The sequence below is a fragment of the Pygoscelis adeliae genome, unplaced genomic scaffold (assembly GCF_000699105.1).
Source record: "Pygoscelis adeliae isolate BGI_AS28 unplaced genomic scaffold, ASM69910v1 Scaffold10, whole genome shotgun sequence".
Taxonomy (NCBI): Eukaryota; Metazoa; Chordata; class Aves; order Sphenisciformes; family Spheniscidae; genus Pygoscelis; species Pygoscelis adeliae.
In genome coordinates, this window is record NW_008824053.1 from 1,010,971 (window position 1) to 1,021,112 (window position 10,142).

The following is a 10,142-nucleotide window of genomic DNA, read 5'->3' on the forward strand; positions in this document are numbered from 1 at the left end:
AATCAGTTGAAGTTAACCTTGTGACTTAATATTTCCAGGGTCTGTTGCCACATGTGTATGCCATTCCTCTCTGCCCCTTCGCAAGTGGGCTTCTACTTTTTATACAATGCCTTTATTTTCAGACCAGGCAAGAGTTCCTTGTTCGGTACTATTGATCCATTACTGCACTTCTCTCTTAATAATGTGCTGTATCTTTGCATAAAACATAGCACACACAGGCTGCTTCGGACCAGTGGGGTCTTATGACGGCTAGTCAAGGTAACATGAATTCTAGCAGTGTGTATCCACTTCATTGGTCTTCACTACCATAGCAATTCTAGAAGATAACGTTTGTGACTGGATGAAAAAGGAGATCATGTTACATCTTTATTGCCATTTGTTTTAAATGATTGATATTCTCAGGATCTGAATAATGTTCCATGTCCACTGACAAACTGACAGAAAGTTCCAGTCATGGTTACAAGGGTCTTATCACTTCTAATATTTGCACTTTATACGCAATACAAGATACCACTTAAAATGAACAGCAAGTACAGTCAATGTGCCACAGAAAGTGGTCCAATGTATTTCCTAAAGACTTGTTGCCTTGAATTGTTTGCCCATCCTCAAAGATACACAAAGAAGTGGTTTTCAGTCTCTCTTATGTTTGCTGAAAGATCAGGCTTTTCTTAAAGCCTGCTCCTTGGTTGGATCAATGCTTGCCCAACACATACAGTTCACTGTCAAAAATGAAAGTCACAACAAAGTCCTGTCTCTCCACGGAATTCTTGGAAAATGGGTGTCCCCACTGTCATAAGAAAGTTCTTGGGATACAGAATAGACATCCTTGCTACCTCTATGCTTCACCTTATCAGGACTTTTGAGTAAAAATATTGGAAATACTTGTCCGTACACATACATAGTGATGTCGCTTGCTAGAAGACACAACGAAGTAATGATATAGTAAGAAAAATATCTTTGGAAATATAAAGTCGGTGATGGTTTTGTATGTTAGCAGTAGAAGTACAAAAAAAAGATCGGAGAACTCCCGTTTTTTAATGCTGCCTTGGATTTAAAGTATTTTTACTTCAACCATCTCTCAAGTATTACAGTTTATTTCCTCCTAGTATTCCTTCCAAATTAACTGTCTTAACAAGTTTAAAAAAACAAAAACCTTTGTGCAGACATGCTGTATCACCATGTTGAACTCTACTGCTCCATTAACCATGATAAAATCATTATCATTATTTTTTTTCTTTGAGCATAATATAGTGTTTGTATGAATGCTTGTTGCAACTGGAAGTATATTGTGCCATCTAGCAGCTGACAGTTGAAGGTATGCAATGCATAAAGATTAGACTAGAGAAAATCTTACTGTGATTTCACAGCTAGTTTCACTGAAAACAATTCTCTGAACTGGCCACTCTCTTTGTGACATCTGTTCTTATAGGACGTTCTGGTAGCTTTGGAGTTTTTTTATTTCAAAGTACTTAAGGAATAAATGTTATGCCCAAATATATTCTCTGCAATAAGCATATGTTAGTGAAATAAATTAGACTAAGTACCTACCCAGGAGTAAAATTAGGTTTTACAGGCATGAGTGCTACCAGAGCTATCAGACTCAGGGAACCCTTTACCGTGTAGATCTTAGTGATACGGTAATAATACGGTACCTTAAGCAAGCCGTTGGCCGAATCAGTCATGTCCATCTCTACTCTATGTTAGTGAAGTCATTTTATCCTCATAAGCTGATTTCAGGCCATTAAGACAGCCTTTTTGCTTCGCAATGTGCATAGGCATTACATTTCCCTCCATTCATTTGTCTTCATTCAAAGCAGCACTCAACCACCTCGGTGTTTATTACCGATAACAAGAATGTGGTCTACCTTAATACAGTGTCAAATGAAATCAGAAAGAGTCATGTGGATGATAGCAACAGAAACTGCATCAGCGTGCGCGACGTTATCGTGTAGATGAGAAATATAAATGAGGGATGAAATGCAATTTAAGCGAACACTCAGATGGAAAACAAATGTGTCATTGCAGGCAAACAATTTCTGAAGCAGCTTCATAAGAACCCTCCTTCACTTGTAATTCTTGTTATGGGATTGAAAATCAGAAGAAATCAGAATTGTTAAGCAATCAGGAAGTAACAGATATTTTCACTGAAAGTGGTTCTATTATAATGAAATCCTTATCTTTCACTGACAAGACGAGCATTATAAAACATATTGGGTTAACTGCATGAGCATCCTAAAAGCTTGCGTATTAAAGCTGTTCATTTGGCAGAGAGACTAATAGGCCGAAAAGCTTTCCAGCTCTTTTTGTCACCTTCTGTTTTTCTCATTAATGCTGGCACTGATGTTCAGTTATTATTGTAGGAGCTGATCATATTTACAAAACCTTGCTACTTTTCCTCTTTAGAGACCACATCTGAATCACTTTTGAATATCTAGCAGATGTTCAAGATATTCAGTTCTTGGAAAGATGCAACAGAGCCTTTAAACACAAGGCCATTTGAAGCACCTCTGCAATCTCTAGCTACTGTGCCTAAAAAAGAAAACTTTTCTTGAAGAGACTGTCTCATAGAAGTACCAGCTGCTGGCTTTATCCTCTGAATCAGCCTGGGCTGATCATTGAGGAGTTAGGATCCTAGACCAGACTAATCCCATACAGCATTACAAAGTCCATATGTTAAACTTGTCCCCAGTAATTATCACGCTCAACATTTCCAGTGATGCTTTTGACATTACAGTCTTCTTTTACTACCAGCCCTTGGCTTCCAACCTTTGGTAATAGAAGCAATGTAACCACTGAGGCCTAAGAGGATGAATGGGAGAGGATAGTTTTGCCTTTTACAGCACGGAGCTTAATAAGTTTAAAAAAGCACACTCAAGGAAATATGTTAATTTGACTGAATATTCCTCGCTTCACTAAAGAATCAACATTTATCAGCATCTCAGGTTTGCTCCTCAGCTCTCGTATACAATGAATTCATGGGGTCTGTGCATAGATAACAAGGTTAATGCTCTTCTGGAAGCAAAGTGGTTTGTCACTGTGCAGCAGCAGATGGGCTTGAGGAATTGAAGGACCTGCTGAGATCAGATGGGATGCAGGTGTGTTTTAGAAACATTTGTCATTTCGATTTTCTCTGAAATACATTTAAGAGTTAAAATGTCTGCAGGATAAGAAACATCTTCATTAAGCATGGATGCCTATATGCACTCCTTTCCTTTCTGTACGCCTTACTCTCCTTCCACGTTAGCCACAGGGGGGAGTTAATAAGATGCTCAAAGTGAACTTCATGAGAACATGCATAAGTAGCAGGTAGGCTAGAAGAAATTACTCATCTCTCACTGGCATAGCAGTCACGTACATGTACATGGAGATGATCACAGATACAGAGCTGAGAGTAATGAGAGTGATGCTACTCAAACTCAGAATGCCTCAGTCCATTGTCTGGGTCAAATCACAACTAGTTCCCAACCAGCAACAGGTACTAGTCCCAGCTACAACAACCACGAATTGTGATTTTGTGAGTAAGCAACATTGTCCAGTCGATGACATACCTATGTCCTTGTATGGTAACTAAGCTCTTGTAGTCTATGTTTCTGAAGCTAACAGACCTCTTTCCTAACGTTTTTGAGATGGCCAGCTTTGGAACCAGCTGTCTCTTTGGAAAGCTTCTTAACTCCCTTCCCTGCCTACCCCTCCACACTCCTTTTCCAGAAATATATTCCCAAGTATTCATATTTGCTGTTTTGAGCCCAAGCTGGGACTAAATAAATCAAATCTAAACTGCTTACTTCTGAACTAATCTGTTTTTACCATGTATGTCTATACGTACCTGCCTTTTGAGATTCCCTGACCAATGAATGTTACCAATGGCTTACCCCAGTATGGGCACTGGAGCTACATCTCTTGAGTATCTTGGCCTATTCTGCTCTCTAAGGAGAAAGGAAAAGCATCAGCCTGACATCCCACTACCCTTGTAATCTCACCAAGTCAGGAACAACTTCATCCAGGACAGCATGCTCTGATTCTGTCAGCATTTACACTTAAGGCAAAAATGGGGCTGGCTCTGATGACTAATGGTACAAGGACGCTAACGTATAAAACTTTGTTTCAATTTAAAAAAAGCACATTTATTTTAAAACCTCAAATAGAATTATAATCAGAAATCTGAAAACCATTTCTGTTCTTCCCAAATTAGATTACACATGTATCATTATAGTCATCATTTTATAGACACATGGAAAAAAGGATGTATGACTGACCTTCAAATCAGCCCTCAGCTTGACAGACAATATCAATGTATTATCCAGGCCTGTATTTCTCATTCTGTTTCAACAGTCAAATAGAATTTGTTTGTTATGATAAATAAGAACTCTCCGATAACAACAGAAAATAAGATACGTGCAGCCAGCTTGCAATGTACCTGTTCTCAAAATTCGCTTTGTTTTTTTAAAGAACTGCAAGTTTCCAAGCTGCTTGCATGACTAATATCTTCATTTCTCAAAGGCACACTAGAGTATTCATAATGAAGTAAAATGAAGTAACGCTTATTATTAGATGGGGAGCTGATTTGTTTTAATATATGTCAATCAATCATGTAAATAGTTATTAGGATTTTACAACCTTCACATACCGAAATCAACTGTTTACAGTGTTTCCTGGACATTAGTTACAGATTAATGACCATTGTGTTCTCTGTGTGGGAAGGTCGTAGGAGGTCTCGGGTCATAGGGGGTCTCAGGTTCAACAGCAATGTAAACCAGAGACAGAAACTTCTGGACACAGACTGTATAACTGAACTGCAAAAGAAGCACCCAAGTGGTTTGCCACCACCTGGTGAAGCCCATTTTGGTTCTAATGATGTGTTAAAAAAAAGTCTTGAGTGGAAGTTTCTCCTAATTTGTCTTTACGGATACAGAATGATTGAGAAATTGTAAAAAAATTCTCTTAAACTACATGTTCAGATGGTCAGGATTCTAACAAATGAAATTATTTTAAACCCAGAGTACCTTTCAAAGCCATAAATGTCATTGAGATTACCTTGCTGTGAAGACAGGCAAGGAGTGGGTTTCTGAAGTCATTTGTATGCCTCTATAGGTTTGCATTCATTGTCATGAAATAAGTCAGCCAGATATACTTTTCTGTTGAAGTACATAAGTAAATTTTGGGAAAGAACACATGCTGTGAGGAGGTGTCCTTAGGCCACCAGTAATTAGTTCCCGTAAGAGTACCGTACCCACGAGATGCAGTTAGGATTAGTTAATGTACTGCACTTCGAAGACGTAAAAAGATTTCACAGAGCTAATTGGTACTATAGATTATCCACCACATTGGGATTTCTGTACTACTGTTTCCAACTATCTTACTCTAATATAAAGTGATAAATAGATATTCAGACCAATTTGTAAGTTATTTTTGGCAACTATTTAGTTATTGCATCTATTACTTGAAAACACAAGATATAAGTTTTCGCTATGAATGTCCGTTGCATGTAAGGGAAGAAAAGCTTGTTTTCCATTTAGAAAGGAGCCTGAAAATCTGCTCATTTTCTTTTTTCCACTTGTTTACTCCCTAAAGAAGTTTGTGGTCTGTGTAAAAGAACAGAATTCTTAAGAGTAACTCATTTTTTCTTCCCTGATTATACTGCAAGATTCACTGAAAGAAAAGAAAAAAAACCACAACAGGATTTTGTCAGCTTTTTGGTAACAGGGCAACAGAACTGAAATGTAAGCAGCAAGAGGCTTTTTTTCCCTCCAAAAGCTCAAGATTAATATGAAATTGATAATAGAAAAACAAGTTGAAGGAGAGTCACATAGACATCACAAAAAATCTTTTTCTCAAGGAAGGTAACGCCGCACGGGGACAGGTTGCTCCGCGAGAATACCTTGGAGGTGTTCAAGACTCAGCGAAACGAGGCCAGGGCTGGCTGGACCAAGTTCTAGTAATAGTACCACCTCAAGCAGGGGCCTGGAGCTGATGACTCCCAGAAGTCCCTTCCAAGCAATAGTTCTGATTGGTGACCTCCTACTGCAATTATTGAAATTACCTAAGAATCACCCGAGAAAAGAGATTATAGAGTCTTAGTAAAAAAGTTAAATATGGTAAAACCCCCAAATATAGAAATAAACCCAAATATTGGAATGCTAACGCAAAAAAAAGAGAAGATTCAAATAAGGAAACATATGCACTCCTCAAAGCTACATTATAATTTCAGTATTTCCATTGACTTGTAGATACTAAATGGAAGCAAAGAAGGGACCCACACCCTTTTTTCTTTGCAAGTCACCTTAACAGAAATCAGACACATTTACTTTATCGCAGCAAAAGTCTGTGCACAGATTAAGTATTTAATAAAAGGTACCCACATCAAATGTCATCTGCATTTTGAAAATAATCATGCAATTTTATACAATAGGATTCCTTTAAGGATAAGTATTATCACTTTAACATACTTTCCTCCATTTGATATTTTCCTCCCCAAAATTTCACCCTCAAGTCTCTAAGCTATAACAAGAACTTTTCTTTTGTTTCCCCTATTCCAGCACCCTTTGTATTACGACATTCAACTCAACTCTTTAAGTTGACAGGGTTTGTAACTGGTTGGATAGGCTGCCTGTTCTGCAGGTAAAATTTTAAAACATATTGAATTCTTCTCTAATACTTGGGTCAGTGTACTCCCAACAGGCCGAGAAACTGATACTTTACTCTGTCAGCCTGAGAGCGCACCTTAACGTAAACAAGCTAAAGAGAGAACCCATCATGAAACCTAGCTTTCCTCCCTCATAAGCACGTGTGCAACCAGTTTATAAGGATGTTCTACTTCTTTAATGAATGAATAGATCATGAGTCCACTATAGTTTCCGCTACAGCAATTCCAAGGGACTTCGCTTCAGTGTAGGAGGAAGAATCGGCTCAGGCCGCAACCGTTCACATTTTTAAAATCTGGAGATTTATGGTTCAACCCATGTACTGGCCAATATCGAAGGCATCACATAGGTAGCAATAATCTTGTTCTTACACAGGGATTTTCCCATGTTTTTGGACTGGAACCTCAAAGAGAATGATGTTTGGATCATGGTGATTTCACTATGAAACAAGGAAGCGGGAGCTATATTAACCAGACTCAGAATTCAGTGACTGTATCGGTTCCCTAGATGAAACAAGTGACCGTCTGCTCCACTTGTCCATAAGCAATACTAACATCTTCTTCCCATGCCTCCCTATTTCCTCCCCTTTAGCTTTAAATCCTTCTCCTTTGTATACCACCATGAACTTTTTTTAACTTACGTCTTCCAAATTCCTGCTTGGCTGCTCATCTCATCAGCATACGGTAGCTCTGCTGGCTAGTGGCTCAGACCTCCTATCTGGGGACTGATTATGTACCATCTTGTAGCTGGCACAGTTATTTACATATCTTAAAGGCAATTACAAAATATCGCTGCCTCAGAATATTCTCATCAATGAAAGTTTTATCTGGGTCTACTTAAAGCACTTGATCTTAAATTGTTTCACTCTATAGTGGATCATAATTTCAAAAGTTAAAATAAAGCTCAGTGCTAAGTCTGGCATTATCATTCTAATCCTCCCATTCTGATCTTGAATCTTCCATCTGATCTGGCAATTTCTCTTCTATTCAAAAGTAGGGATTTGTGAGGTTAAAAAAAGCTATTAAATACTTATATTTTTTCCCTCCAAAAAGAAGAGGAAAGGTACATTTCTATTCTCATTTTGTTTGGAATACTAGATTCCCTCTTTCAGATGCCCAGTGAGAGAAGTGCACAGAATGAGTGTTCTCCTCTTGAGAACAAAACCTAAGGATGTTTCCAAGCTTGGAGGATCTTTCTCGCCAAAGTTTGAGTCTCTAGTGATCATCTCACAGCTGTTCAATAATGATGCTGGGTTTTGTATAAATGTGTAAAGTCCTTCACGTATATAAGCCAAGAAACAACGCAGAGCTGCTCATCTGAGCTTTTCTAATTGTTCTTATACCAGCAGCTTAGGAATTCTTGCAGATGGGTTTGTCATAATACTTTGTTGGCATTTTTTATAACAATTGCCTCTTCAAGCTAAGCAAACCCTGGAGAAAAATAAAGCTGTGGTGAATACAGATGCAATGTTAATTAACAGGCACTCTAAATGTGAATGTTTTAGTAAGAATTAAAAAAAAAAAAAAAAGCGTATTGACATGTCAAGCAGCCAGGAAATATTTTGAAAATCAAGTTTTATTTCCCTGAAAATTTGACTCACTGCATTAGAATATATTGAGCTGAAATGCTAGGCAGCAAATTAAAGGCAAGGGCTCTGTGTGTGCGCCTATGCATTATTGCTCTGGTGATGATGTTTACCTCAGCTGCCCTTTGGGTAGACTGCAGAATTTGGGTAACTTTATAATCTTACTGGTAATTTCTAGGCTCTAAAATACTACAAGACAAAGTATTAGCAGGGGTCTTCTGGGAGAGATTTCCTAATTAGGCAGCCCAAGTTAATTATGAAAGACGTAGTAGTTTTTACACTGCTGTCTCATGTCTGTAAGCAAAACAAAGGAAACAACATCAGCAACAGATATACTTTGCTACGTTCTACTACTTTGACGCCATCTGTATGTCAGAACTGGTTAGAGAAACTCATGTGAGCTCCTCTGCGGAAAAAAACAGTTAATAAAATCAAAAGATAAATGAAAACAACTGGTTCCACTACAATATTGTCTCTGGAGACATCTGATATTGTTGTCCTCAAGTAACAAGCAGTGCTAATATGTAACGTTTAAATGAATCCTGTCTTAGAGGTGAGGTCTGGAGGTAGGTACAGACATTTTATTAATCCTCCACTAGAATCAATTTTACTATGATAATATTATTTCTTTTTCTCCATCTTGTGCTGTCCTTAGGGTCAGGCTGTACCTAAAACAAATATCACCTAAAAAGGAAGCAATAACAGATGATTGGTTTGGTTTGTCTTCATCTAGTTAATTACTTCAGCCTGCACTCGCTTTCCCCTTTCCTTTTTCAATTTCCCAGACCAAGAGAATGAATTGTTATTGCCAAAGGAAAAGCAGAAAGAGAAAGGGAGGGGTGGGGAGAGAGAGAGAGAGAGGAGAGTCTTCATTTGTCTGCATTTCTCTGTATCTCTTAACTGATACTTTGCATTTGGATAGTTTCGGTGCTAAAAAATCCTCATTAATAAATAAAAGCAACCTTCTAACTCTGTATTGCCTTTGGTCCCAAAGAAAATCAAAAGATCATGCAGACCTAAAATAAAATGCAATTAATTATCAAGCTCTGGGGATCATTTCACCAAAGCAATCGATTTCACTTCACCACTGCAGCCACCTATCATTGGAAACATATCAGCTGTTTAACAGCACACTCATAAAACAAGATAACAAATTACCTCAACATTTCCTAGGGAATAACCTTTCAGTCTTTCACCAAGAGAAGACAGGTCAAAAATGATCTTTTATCTTTTTTTTTTTTTAACTGCAGTTCATACAATCTCTAGTATACCTACAAGAAATGTATTATAAAAAGAAGGGAATCCAGCTGAAGATTTCATACACTAGAATGCATGACTTAGTTTCAGTAAATATATAATGGGATTTTCAATGACTGCAGACAGCAAGGATTTGGAGTTGTCACATCAAACGGCATTTCTACTTAACAGCATGCTAGGAAATAGATTTCAGTAAGATACAGGACTAGATTCACATGTGCAGGGCTTCCACCAGTGAAGATATTCTCTCCAAGTGTGATCCCGGTAGAAGTATATGCAGGACTTTGAGGACTCTGACAAATTATCTTGACACAATAGAGTTCTGAGCTTGACAAGGGGCACTCCTTATCTAAGGAGGGAAGGAGACACTGTCCTGTGGTGGGTTGACCCTGGCTGGATGCCAGGTGCCCACCAAAGCCGCTCTATCACTCCCCCTCCTCAGCTGGACAGGGGAGAGAAAATATAACAAAAGGCTCATGGGTCGAGATAAGGACAGGGAAAGATCACTCACCAATTACCGTCATGGGCAAAACAGACTCGACTTGAGGAAATTAGTTTAATTTATTACCAATCAAATCAGAGTAGGATAATGAGAAATAAAAAGTAAATCTTAAAACACCTTCCCCCCCACCCCTCCCTTCTTCCTGGGCTTAACTTTA